General features: G+C 39.4%; 1 pseudogene; it reads left to right on the forward strand.

The window, feature by feature from the left end:
• The first annotated feature begins 643 nt into the window (after positions 1-643).
• On the forward strand, positions 644-9,040 carry LOC139446587 (uncharacterized; annotated as a pseudogene).
• Positions 9,041-14,316: the final 5,276 nt, after the last annotated feature.

Here is a 14,316-nt window from a genome sequence, read left to right on the forward strand (position 1 = left end):
CTCAGTGGCAGATATTTTCGCTTGGGTGACGATTTCGCCTGTAATTTTTTACCGTGTGATCGCTATTGCCGTTGGTTAAATAAAATTTTGGTCAAACATTTGTGATTAAGTATACCCTGAAGTATTTAAATTTTCTCTGTTGAGTTTACTTGCTCTTTAATAGTGGAGAGAATCATCCTCTGAAGGTGACACCATGTCTGCATGGATGGCTGTTAGAGTTAAACCTTTCAGCTGGAGATACTTGGTGACATCGCGGTAGCCAATTTTGTTGATTTTCATCAACAGAGAATGCCCAGTCACTTTGATGCCTGCAGAAATATGCTGCCTGGTTGTGAATGTGGTTTAAATGTAGCCAGTAAGCGTGGTATACTAAGTTCATGCAAACTGATAAAGGTGTACTGTTCATCTTTCGTACCTTGGCTCAGAACTTTTCAGCCACCCCTTGTAGGTACGACACTGAGTCACAATTCAAAGCAAGTCTCTGCGTCAGGTTCTGTCACTGATATGTACCGAAGGAGAGCAAATATACCCTTACAGCTGAAACGCATAACCATTTTGTGTTGGAAGTAAAAAGTAAAAAACTTTCAATGCGCATCAGAACACTTGATGAGTGATGACAAGGCACACAGGACACGTGTCCAATATGAAGACAAAGGTCAAGGTCATGAGAACTCAGTTTCTCGCGTGTTCCCCATTAGCGTGGAGTACTGCCTGTCACATCCTGCTCATGGACGAAATGGAAGAAGGGATCACACGTTGGCGAATGTTAGCTCTCTCAGGATGTGGGCTTAGAGTGAACTGTTACTTTGGCGGTCGCAGTTGGGTTAACATAATGACATGAGTGGCTTGTTTCAATTTTAGTAAATAACTTGAATATCACATTATGTTAAACGTTATGGAAACGAATTCTTCGTCAGTCAAGGAATTTACACGTTTACGCTTTTCCATGTCGCCGAAAGTATGTGTAGTCAATTTCATTCTCCTTGGATATGCCGCGATGTTTCGAAAGCTCAATGTCATGTAATGTGATACCATACGAGATGACTTTATTTTAGTCTGACGGCTCGGGGTAAATAGGCTCACACACAGGGTAAATCACACCATGTACCCCTCGAAATCGGTGGACAACTTATAATATATTGTTCTATATCAAGCACAGGATTGTTTTTAAGTTACACATACATACATACTCGAATAGATAATTCATCAACTAAAACAACAAAACGTGAGAATGTTTTAATCTTGATGAAGCAGTAGTAGTTTAATGTTTTTTATTTTCACTGTGATCATGTGTTTATTTATTCACTCATCTAGCAGGACTAGCTACAAACACTGAGGACAAGTAAAATATGGTTTCCACCAGTCCACTGGACTAATCTTAAACAAACCTAATTTAAAAGGCTGTCGAATAGTGTAGGTCGGGTTATTAGTGTGTGATCGCATCCCTCATGCTTGTCCACTTGCCTGTCTAGTCCAGATTCACCTCCCATTAACCACACGTGTTTACTAACATAATCTGATATTATAAGTAACCTCAATTCATATGACATGTAGGTTTTATAAGGTAACACCGTACTGAAACATAGTGCATGTGAGAAATAGAGGAACGGAAATATTTCCGAAAGCATTATTGAATTTTAACAATGTTGTACATGATTGAGTGTATTACGTATTACACTTCCTCGGTTATATTCTAATCTGTATCAACACTTTTTTGCACCTAATCAAAACAAATTTGTATAAGGCACGTATATCAACAGCAGTAGATACATCTGATATTACCTACATCTTATGAAGTAAATGAAAATATGGATAAACACAACACAGTGTCACTAACAAATCTATTACCCACATGGTTAGCAATAATCAAGTTCATACAACTCCGATGTGCACTAGTGCAAATGTTACTGCATTCACTTATCCGGACTGCATTGTTGACGTCATTCGAATCTTATTGTGACGTAAGGTCGGAATGATGTCACACTAGAAACGACGTTATATCTGAAGATTTTTGACGGTCATTCTTCAACTGAGGCTCTCTTAAAAGGCCATAGTGATTTTTCTAAAGGGGAGCTCAAAAGAAATATAACACTGGCATGTGGGTCATTCTGATTTTACAAAACTCGTTTAAGAATCGCTTGGGAAGTATATATAATTCTGACACTCGTTTAATAAATTAAGAATGACACATATGCTCGTATAATAATCTCTATATGTCACGATCAATAGTATACAGTATGACATGTGTATGGAGCAATCACCAAGGTTAAACACACGATTCCCGTTTTGCTTGGATTAACATTATCATTTTGAACTGTAAAGACGATTTAAACTGAAAGAAATTCGAACGTAACGTTTCTTCGTATCCACATTATTAAATAATAATCAATATTATTATGATTCCTTCAATTGCAATTAACACATATCCCGAATCGTATCTTCATGCTTTAACAGCATGTGAAGACGGACGCCAAACTGGACATCCGGTTCATCAGTAACTGGTCGGATGGAAAGGAAATGAGTGGGTACTGTTGTGACAGTGGCTTTGTTGCTGGCTGCATTGATAAGTGTGATCCAATGTTTACCCTATGCATTGATGGGTAGGTACCCTTTTTGTGACAAACTATACGAGTCAAACATGTTTCTGTATATTCTTGTTAATTTTGCAGTATCACCGCATATTTGTAACTTTAATCATGTCGTTTTAAACTTACGCTTTAATTATGTCTGTCACGTGTTTCTGTACATGTGTACCATTTGTGTGCCTTTTTTGCGTGCATTTGACTTTTTTTCTTCAAAGAAAGAATTCATGTTTTCAATACCAACTCGGTTTGCAAGTCACTCAGGCAACATACGAAGAAGGGTGATTTGTAGATTTGACGGTGTTTCACAACAATTCTCTGTTATTCCAGGCCAGACGGAAGAGAGTCGTGCTCCCTTTACAAGAGGACCACAAACTACATAGATAACCACAACATAATCCACTTTGGAAGCAGCATTCAAGGAACAGCAAATCCTTTCATAATGCAAGTGTTCAAAGCAGTACCGGTAGGAGTATTAACTAAATTGTAAATACATTAAAGGGATACATGTCAGATTATGTGATAGGTCTTCAAGGCCACACACATGAAACCAAAACTATCCCGTGATGGTTGATAACGCGACCAACAAACAAAGTTCTCGTGATGTCGTGATGAATGATTAAATTATAAGACACGCAGATTTAGCTTGAATATTTCTGCCTGTGGTGGTAAGCAACACAGTCAATACACTGTATACATGCTCTTTTCTCCAGTCCTCGATAGAAATAACGGTGCAGGTGTATGACAATGATGACACCTCCAGTGACGAGCACATGGACACACTCTCCAAGCTGATCAACATCCAGGCCACTGCTAAAGAACAGACAGCCCTGTACACCCCATACACAGTGTTGGGAAGAACAAAGTGAGTCACACTAAGACATAACGGTGATGATACAATAGTTAGGTTGGGGGCCAGAACAAAACTTTGAGCAGAGCGAATAGTCTCATGTGTTGTTTATTCACATTCATGTTTGACTGTTGCGTGCAATTTGACCAGCACCAAAGGTTTACATGTAATAATGTTTGGCTCATGGCATTATGAATAATGGCTAGACATTGACACAGCGATATATCTGGAGCAGGAGTGTTTTTAGTCCTTTCTGCTAAGTGACGTGTTTCCCCGCAAAACACGATGTGTATAAGAAACGTTTATGTCAGAATTTTTTGTATCGAGTTGCTGGAGCTGGTACAATAAACTTTGTAATTCTGTCTCATCTGAGAGATCTTGATGGAATTATCAGTGCATTCATTCAGGCGTTGCCTCCACCAGGTAAATCAATATGGAGCTCCTATGCATAAGTACACACGGCGCCATCTCTAGTAAAGAATGATTCAACTGACATCACATTACCATAACCAGCTCGTTGAACAATATTGTCTTACGCCTTTTGACCATACCCAGTGCATAGTTTAAGAAAAAACCTCGACCATTTCATATTAAATTGGGGCGGTCGGGTAGCCTAGTGGTTAAAGCGTTCGCTCGTCACGCCGAAGACCCGGGTTCGATTCTCGACATGGGTACAATGTGTGAAGCCCATTTCTGGTGTCCCCCGCCGTGATATTGCTGGAATATTGCTAAAAGCGGCGTAAAACCAAACTCACTCACTCACTCACTCATATTAAATTTGTTGTTGTGTATGATGAATAATGATGCTGGACCTAAATCGAAAGGAATATTTTAAACTGTAAAGTGTTTTTTTAAATAATGAGAAAGAATGTTCAAAGCACAGTGACAAAACAAGACGACAAACTGAAATGTTTGGAGAGAATTATAATTTCAGCTTACAGATTGAGGTCCGTGCCTACTGTGACCCGGACTGGCACGGGTCTGGGTGTGAGACATATTACAAGGCAACTACTGACGAGAGTCACTACACGTGCAACGAACACACAGGAGCAAAAATGTGCTTTAAAGGTATGTTCAGAAGGTTGATGTCAATGTTTATATGTGTACAACTGTATATACCAAAAGAATATTCAGGACGACCAAACATGTTAAAATTCAAAACACGTTTTAGTTGTACCAAAATATCAGTTGTATAACTCTGTATAGTGTGTAAACACATGACAGAAAATCGCTATCTCACTTTGTATTTATTGTCGTTTGTACCTCGCATGCCGGAGATTTCGACCAGGGAGTAATACAAGTTCTGTTCTGTCGAGTTTGTTACTGCCTAAACACTAAATTTCAAAAGAAAACTGGAATTCGTCTTGAGTTGTATCACGATCCTTCCGCTTTCAACTGTGGCAAAGTACAGTGAAACCCGGTTATCCAGACAGTCATATTCAAAGTGAAATCGATCAGATTGATTAATGTCATGAACAATGAATCATGGGTATGCAGTTATATCCCTTTGCATGTTTAGACGTTCATCTGACAGTGATCATCCAGTGGGGTATCCAGGATTTCACTCTTTCGAAAACCCCTTTGCTGTTTACTGCATGCTTGTATTCCTTGTATTCGAGCTAATGTATTTGGCATTTCAATTCCTGTCAATCATAATATTGCATGATGGAAGGGAGATAACTGCAATCAGGACATCGATGAATGTGTAGAAATTAACAGGTGGTGTCAAAATGGGGGCAATTGCACAAATACACACGGAAGTTTTCAGTGCATTTGTATGGAGGGGATCAACGGTGAGTAGACTATATCTGACAGGCCAAATAGAATATCATTTTGCGATCGATTTTTGGCTACAATATGTGAAATTCGTGCCCCCCTCTCTGGTATGGCTGTAATACATCGTTTCTACAACGGCCGAAACTCTCTATACGCGGGTAAAGATGGGGTGGGGGATGCAAGGTACGTTCTCCCCAACCCCCAACCTCCCCCTACATCTTTTTGGAAGCATACCAAATTACTCGAGTTATCGAGTTGACATATCAATCATGCATAACTAAAATAAACTGACTCATATTTGACAACTTGCTCCCCGAATTATTTCCGTTCATATTTTGTAACTTTAAGTGAACCCCCATTTTCTAAAATATGTGTACACACATGTACGCATACAAACACACTTGCATGCACACACACAAACGCGCGTGCCCGCTCGCACACAGATCCAGATATATGATACATATGTAAGCAATTTGTCCAATATATTTAGCATTGCTGGTTCAGATTCAGATTCCGTTTATTCAGAATTCCAGGCCATCTGAACCATAGAACAGTACATATATCTAACATTTATAGGTGCATCTGAATATCTCCTTTGATACAAAGAACTTTGTACAAACAAAAAGGTTTTTTTATAACAAACAGAGCTAAAATCTACTTAATACAGCTCACATTCAAATATAAATGTACATAAAGAGTAGAAATCAAGTGATTTACGTTGACTGCCGAGGCAAGCCAATCTTGTTTAGTAGAAATAGCAACACATTGCATATTATAATTTCCTACTAAGGACATATCAAATCTGTTATATGCTGCTTGTTATTCGTCATACACTTCCTCAACTACTTTCAGGAAGACGATGTGAAAACATCACCAACCAGTGTGCACTGGAGCCATGTCTCAATGGAGGGACATGTGACGGAAACCAAACAGACTTCAACTGCTCATGTTCAGAAGAGTGGACTCGGGAGACATGTGCAGAGACGGTTAATTTCTGTGACAGCGCCCCCTGTAACAGAGGGAATTGTACACAGGACCTCTTGACAGCAACTCGGTTCAAGTGTAATTGTGATTTTGCATGGGTGGGGGAAAGATGCAGCCGAAGTGTTGGTAAGTGAAATGGTGTGTTATATCTCCATATGTGTCGGTCACGTGCTCCGTTCTTGAATCGAAGAAACATGCAGAAAAGTTGTTGTTTCCCGTTAGGTTTCCATTCCGCACTGGGCAAGTAGGTACTCCCTCATCTGGTATTTATATAGGTAAAGTCTGCCTTACAGAAATGTTGCAAGTATCGAAGCGTTTTGAATAATGTCGTACATCAACAACTGTAAACAAAGGGGTAGACAAGCTCCCCACAGCGGAGCTCCCCACACCGGGAGGACAAGGAGGGCGTATGTAAACAGCCGAGGGAGGTCACTCTATATCATGGCCACTACCAAGGTCAATATTATACTAGCGCCTCGATCACATTGCCTCATATTATCACCTTGAATCAAGTTATAATATGCAGTGGCACATGACAGAAGCTGTAGATGCCGTCAGACAACACTTCTGGTTGTCAGATTACAATTTAGTTTAAACTTATTCTTAAAACCTCTTGTTCTTTGTATTCAGACATTATAAACATCACGCTCCTGGGTGAGATTGATCAAACAAATAGAGCTCACCTGACTGATGGCTTGAACCGACTCATTGCCGAACTTGGGGAAATTCTAGGAAAAGTGGATGTCTAGATTACAACAAACATACATATGTGGCTTTTATTCATAACATAGAATGTATTGCCTTTTGTAAGGACGTACCTTTGTTTGCTTGTTGTGCCACACGAAGTAGTATTCCAACTATATGAGACCCTTGAAGGTCCGGGATAAAAAAGGTCTTCAGCAACCCATGCTTGCCCTAAAAGGTGACTATGCTTGTCGTAAGAGGCGACTAAGGGTATCGGGTGGTCAGGCTCGCTGACTTGGTTGATGCATGTCATCGATCCCAATTGCGTGGGATATTAATCCCTGGATTGTCTGGTCCAGACTCGATTATTTACAGATCGCTGCCGTATAGCTGGAATATTGCTGAGTGCGGCGTTAAACAACAAACCAACCAACCAACTATAAGACGGCGGTCTGAAATTGTCGAGGCTCGACCAAACAATCCAGTGATTTACGACATGGGCATAATCCACACACTTGGGATACAATGACATGCAATCAGTCTAGTCACCGATCCTGAACACCCGATCCAATTAGTTGCCTCTTATGTTCACAAGCATAGGTTGCTGGGATCCTCACGGGTGTATATAGACAGTAACTGATTATGATTGACATATTAAGCTATGACTGATACTATAACTCAATCTTATTCTCGGTCTGATTATTCTAATTTTATATGCAAGTTTATGTCGTAGCACTTTCTGTGATTAGATCAGTTCAGATCACTACAGGTCAATACGTGCGTGTTTCAGAGACCACATGACAATGTGCCGGCCGTTCTACTTCCTTTAGGACTTGTCCTAATGGCTGTACTCCTTCTGGTTACTTTCGGCATCTGGAAAAGAAAATCGTAAGTGGTACATGACATACCAATTGATTAACAGATTGCGTTGTACAAAGAGAGCTGTCAATGACGACAGCCATTCTGATGACCTTTCGAATCAGACCTCTTAATACAATCGAGCTAATCCCTCAAGACATATCATACACCGTCCATTTGAACTAGCACTGTTTTGAAGAAACGAATTTGTTCCGGAAATTACTTGGAAAAATATAGTTTAATCTTAGGTTTTACACACAAAAATGATTGTCATCTAAAGATGCTAGATGTCCTGCGGATATTGTTAACTCGGAATCTCCATTCAGAGGAATGTTTTGAAGCACTGACTGAAACAGTATATTGTCGCTAACAAAATTTCCAGGTCACAAAACCCAACACGAGGGGCAGGATGAGAAATATGTATTCACATAACCAGCGAAATTCATAAACTTTTAGATATTTTTGTCTTACATTGTACTGATATATGTCTATGCAGGGAGCTCGCAGTGGGGTTATCAATAATGATTCCGTACAGCAATGTTATAGACACATGTAACCCTGAACTGTTTAGACTGGTTCAGCGGACAAATAAAACTTTGATATCTAAATGATTTATTACAATGCACTGAGAAGTAATAATATTCGAAAATAATTCTTTTTTATCAAGCATTGAAGTCAACAACTGTCATTTATTCGATTATCAAGGGACAAGTCGCAATGCACAGACGACGACAACGATCAAATCAACTCATTTGAGATGGATGTGCCATGTAGCAGGAACCCAGACACATCCGGTACCATTACAGGGGATCTTCAGGATGCAAGTGCATTTCCAGATGGTTACACACGTCTCCTCTTCCATGACGTAGATGAAGGGACACTGGACACACACAGTGATGACACATCCAACATCCACCGGGCAACTGGGGATATGACTCTTGACTCGTGGATCCAAGAGGGAGCAAGCGTTTCTCCAGATGACAACGCTCGTCTTGGTGACGTAGCAACACTCGATACTTGCCGTCGTGTCACATCTTACATCCAACCAGTAACTGGAGATATGACTCTTGACCCGTGGAGCCAAGAGGGAGCAAGCGTTTCTCCAGATGACAACGCGCGTCATGGTGACGCAGCAACACTCGATACTCGCCGTCATGCTACATCATACATCCAACCCGTAACTGGAGATATGACCATTGAACCGTGCCATCTACAGGGCGAGGAAGAGGATGAGTACACTGTCATAGATGACAACGATGTTGAAAACAACTCCCAGGAAGACCCTTATGAAAAGATCGAGTTTTAGTTGTCCTAGACGATGTATGGGTTATTGAAGGAAATGAATGTATTCGACACACGACACTTTGCATGTGTACCTGGTACAAGAGTTAACAAGAGTTTGATGTCGTTCTGTTATAGTATAATATACATATAGGAGATTTACAGAAAACTATAAATATGGGATTAAATAATCTATTGAGCATATTGAAACAAGTGTCTTCCAGGCAATATTTCTGACACAAAACGTTAAAACCTATTCGTATTACGGAAACTATCGAGAGTTAATAAGCACAGTTATCATGTGACGTGACGTCATAGTGGAGAATTGATTTGCAGACGATCACTCTTCCTGGCATCACGTGACAATGCGGTCGACGAAAACGCTAAATGACCTTACATATATTTGTCCAGATGGATATGAGCCAGCGGTTGTCTTAACAGCAGCGAGGACAGCGAGGAAGATCTGGTGCCAAACACTATCCTGACATTTAAAAAAAAAAATGGATGTTTATCAATAAAACATAATTCGTGAGACAGTTATTCTTGTGTAAAATATGCAGATTGAAGCTTAGCATTGTCAAACCATTTTTAATTGTGTTGTCTTTATGCTAAACAATTATCATAGGGCTATTTAAGCTAGTTTTTTTCATTAGAAATGAATGTTATATATTAAAATTGTATTTTCTAGCAGTGGTTGGTTCATTTAATACTGCCGTGTAAACAGTTATAATAATATGTACTTCACTGGTCAATAGAGGGTTAATAGATGCTGGCATTTAGCTTACTACATGCATAGTGACTCTACTCGTCTTGTCAATAGAACATCCATCCTTTTAACATGGACTGACATATATCAGAGAGAGACACAAATGAAACATGAAATCAATTTATTCATCAACAAATAAATCAACTAAACTGACAATATCACACTAAAAATGTTTGTCACATTATATTTTCTCCAAAAAAGGTACACCAAATTCATACTTATCCAACCTAAAACAACCTAAGAATTAAACAGAAAATGAAAGTAATCGTCGGTGGGGGTGGTGGTGCATCCAGACACTGTTTCGTAACTTCGCTTGAAATCGCACCCTTACAATGTTTTTAAGATTTGTGTTGTGTAGTATTCTGGTTTCTGGGGTGAACAATTGAGACTCGGAGTGAACAATTAGACGTTTTTGGGATTCAGGGAAGGAGGGGGATTGGTACCCTTAAAAATGTAGATATGTTCATCCTTCGTGGTTTGTAAAGACAACTACGCAAGATCATGAACTGAATATGTAAATTTATGTACATCAAAATTGTGCCAAATATATAACCCGTACTATGTAATCTGATCCATGTGCATGGTCCTATGATATTGTTATACGAGGGTAGTCATAGATCACGTGTTACAATGAATGCTAAAATGTATTTTCGTAACGAAGTTGGTTCACCTTGTGTGAATCTCTTTTACAGACAGATGCCTCAAAATTCAAGAATCACAAAACGGCATGACCAGTCGGTGTCCATTTTCCTTCTCGCTGACATCTACCCGTGAAGAGCAGGGGTAGAATAGGTCTTCAGCAACCCATGCTTGCCGAAAAAGGCGACTGTGCTTATCGTAAGAGTCGACTAACGGGATCGGCTGGTCAGGCTCGCTGACTTGGTTGATGCATGTCATCGTATTCAAATTGCTTGGATCGATGCTGATGATGTCAATCATTGGATTGTCTGGTCCAGACTCGATTATTTACAGACAGCCGTCATATAGCTGGAATATTGCTGAGACAGCGTTAAACAACAAACAAACAAAAACAAGCAAAACATCGCTTTCCTCCTCGCTAAATCGGTCTTTTCGCTTGGAACTTTCAAGAAATGACACTTCGTACATTTCTTAGAGTAATACACTCCTACGCCCACACCATACGGAAAATCGCTTCATTGTCATGTTGATTAATGCACGGTAAACGAAACAATATGTCGGACGGCTCTCCACTATGACGTCACAGCTATAGCTCGGCCCCCAGCTGGGATGTCAATTTGCATACGCGCTGGTGGTGGGATCGGGGCAGTTGTTTGTTGCTTTTTAGATAACAATGAAATAACATATGAATGAAATAAATAAAAAATATGATTAAATATGTACTTTGGAAGACTATTTAACATGTTGTAAAAAAGTTATTTTTTCTGTAGACATCCTTTCAATGCATCAGGGAGGCCAACAACACACTGTCATTGCAGGCTATCCCAGTGCATCAGGTAGCTCAGTGGTTGAAGTGTTGCCTAACACGCCGGCTGACCGGGTTCTAAACCCACGATAAGCACATGTTGTGACCACCACATCTAGGATCTCTTCGCGTGTGATCTAATAAATGTGGGATACTAAAAAGTAAATTCCAGGACTGTGTCATGTTACTTCGGGAGGTGGGGTACCCTATTGTGAAAGTGTTAGCCCCTCAAGCGAAAGACCTGCGTTCGATTCCCCACATGGGTACAATGTGTGAAAGCCATGGTTGGCGTCCCTCGCCGTGATAACGGATTGAATATTGTTTAAACTCGGTCCGACCTTACAAAGCCATTTATATGTCACAAATACTGACTATAGATATGGAGACCTGTTTGTAAACAAGGATAGATTACATGATGTACATACCATATCATCTATATGCAGATGTAACTTTAACATTGTATACGATCGGCCAGTTCAAGTTTGCAAATAAAATTCTAAAAGCTTTTCTTATTCACTGTCAAGTTATTGACGAGTCGCTCCACATATCAATGTTGGAGGAAAGTTTAAGCATGAAACACATGCTACAGGCAGTGAATACCCGACAAAACATAACTGATACTACATACGCGCATTGTAAATGATTGTAAAAGTTTACCACGTCCTTTAATGAAGGTAATATTCTCGAAACAATCAACATATGAGAAATCGCAAACTTCAGAGAATCGTTCCGGATGACCACAAGAGATTTCTGTACTATGACTGAAATGGTGTCGAAAGCAACGCAAGGCTCTAGTCAAGTACACACTTTATTACAAAATTGACGATGCTCCACTAACTATTTGTGGCTTGGTCATTCAGTCTGTTTCCTGTTTCAAAAAGTTCTGTTTCCTTGTCGCGTAAATGTAATATTAACAATATGAACAAATGTGGAGCCTTTTTAGCTTCAAGGCAGTTTATGATATTATATTGATAGCTGACTCATCCAATCATGTTCTCAATGTTGGAGAGAACTATTGTTTTGGCAATTGCAGTGGGATTACAGATGACATAAGTGACATTAGAGATAATATTGAAAAAAATGATGGGAATATTACATTAATAAAACGTTGTGGAAACGTACTCTTCTTCAGTCAAGACGTTTTCAATATCGTCTCTATAACGTAGGTAGGAGTATAATAACGTATCAGTAAAGGCACGTACAAACACTACATGTACGTTAATGTCATCTTCCGTGGATATACATTTGACTGTCAGGTTTCTAGCCCGTTGTGTTGTGGAAATACAGTGAAACGGCGACGTTATTCAATGTTGTTTTGCAGCCATGGTGTCACGCCGACATGTTAACAATTCACTATCAGGTATACAATGAGATACAATCAGTCTGCTCACTCACTGAAACGACTCTGTCTTCATTGTAGTCGGCTGTGAATGCCCAAGCCACACGTAGTTGACCAACGTGTTTTCATAAAGTGGGTGATTGACTCGAGTCTTGGTTTGCTTTGGACGCCATTTCATTCATATTACAGAAATCCTCTTTAGTCACCTGGATCGATTACCCAGCTAGTCTCTGATGTTCACAAGTGCGTGAGTTCTCATTTGTATCAATGTCCATTGTTCCGAGAATAGTATTCAAGGAAATAGAAATCTTTTAAAATTATTTACAATTTGGGTGCATGTATAAACGACCATTATCTGCATGAATTGTCAGTTATTTTGTGTCTAGTAATGGCTGCATGCGCCTTGTGTTTCATGCCTAACCTTTTTTCAAAACTTGACAAGTGTTGAGACAGAAGTCTGGTGAATAACTTGATAGTGCTTAAAGAAAACTTAAAGATTATTATATTTGTAAACTTGAATTGGCTGCTTGTCTTTAATAATTAAGACATACCGGCAAATAGCTGATATGATTTGTACACTATAAAATTTATCCCTACTTACAAATTAGTCTCCATATCTATCTGGATCAGTAAATATTAGAAAATGAGCAGTATTCATAAATTGCTGGATGAGGTCGTAGATATAGCGAGTTGGGTTTTACTTCGCGTTAAGCATTATTCCATCCATATCATGGAGGGGGACACCAAGTGTGATGTCCTCATTGACATACATCTGCGCCGTTGAGAAAATAACGTGTACTCTGTGTTTATTGTGTTGTTTACGAGCACAGGCAGTAGTGTTGAAGCTAAATCTACGTGTTGTATAATCTAATCGTTCATAATACACAAGTACATATATTGTTTTACTTTGTATTTGTTTGCTGTTCAACGCTCAAGTCGGGAATATTACTGCTTCAGTACGGTGTTACATTATGAAACCTACATATCATATGGATTGAGGTTACTTATTATATCAGCTTATATCTGTAAACAGGACTGGTCAATAGGTTTCATGTCTGGACCAGACAAGTCAGTGGTAAACAGCATGAGGGATGTGATCACACACTAATAAGCAGGTGAAGCGTTGCATGCATATGGTGATACAAGCACCAACATTGGCATGGTGACTCCCAATGTCTGATTAGGAACCTGAAAATCCAAGATGGCGGCCATTTTTCAAGATGGCTACCAAATGGACCTCCAGATAACGATTTATTTTCATAAATAGGGATCTACACTAAAAATCAGGTGAAGCGTTGCATAATCACGCGATCTTCAATATTCGTTATTTTCAAATTCGCTGTTGAAGTTCGTTTTGTTTAAGACTAGTTCAGTTTGTAGCAAGTCCTGCTAAATCGAGACATAAAAATGAAAAAATAAACACAATAACAGTTTCTATATCAAATGAGGAAACATGAAATTACTGTTTCATCAAGATTAAATCTTCTCACAGTATAGCTGGTGTAATTAACTGTACATGTATATATTAAGGCTTCAAGTCCTATTCAGCACTAGGTATATTATAAATTGTCAGCTGATTGCGAGGGATATATGATGTGATGTAGCCTTTTATCTCACCGACATTCATTCACACTGACCAGGAATATGTGTCCAAAGTTTCACGGAGTTTGCAAATCTCGTAGCAGACGGACCGAGTTACTTCCCTTTATCTAATGCATTCGGATGAACACGTGTTCATTACTCATTACGCAT

Source organism: Haliotis cracherodii, unplaced genomic scaffold (genome assembly GCF_022045235.1).
Source record: "Haliotis cracherodii isolate W230 unplaced genomic scaffold, xgHalCrac1.p SCAF_6, whole genome shotgun sequence".
NCBI classification, from domain to species: domain Eukaryota; kingdom Metazoa; phylum Mollusca; class Gastropoda; order Lepetellida; family Haliotidae; genus Haliotis; species Haliotis cracherodii.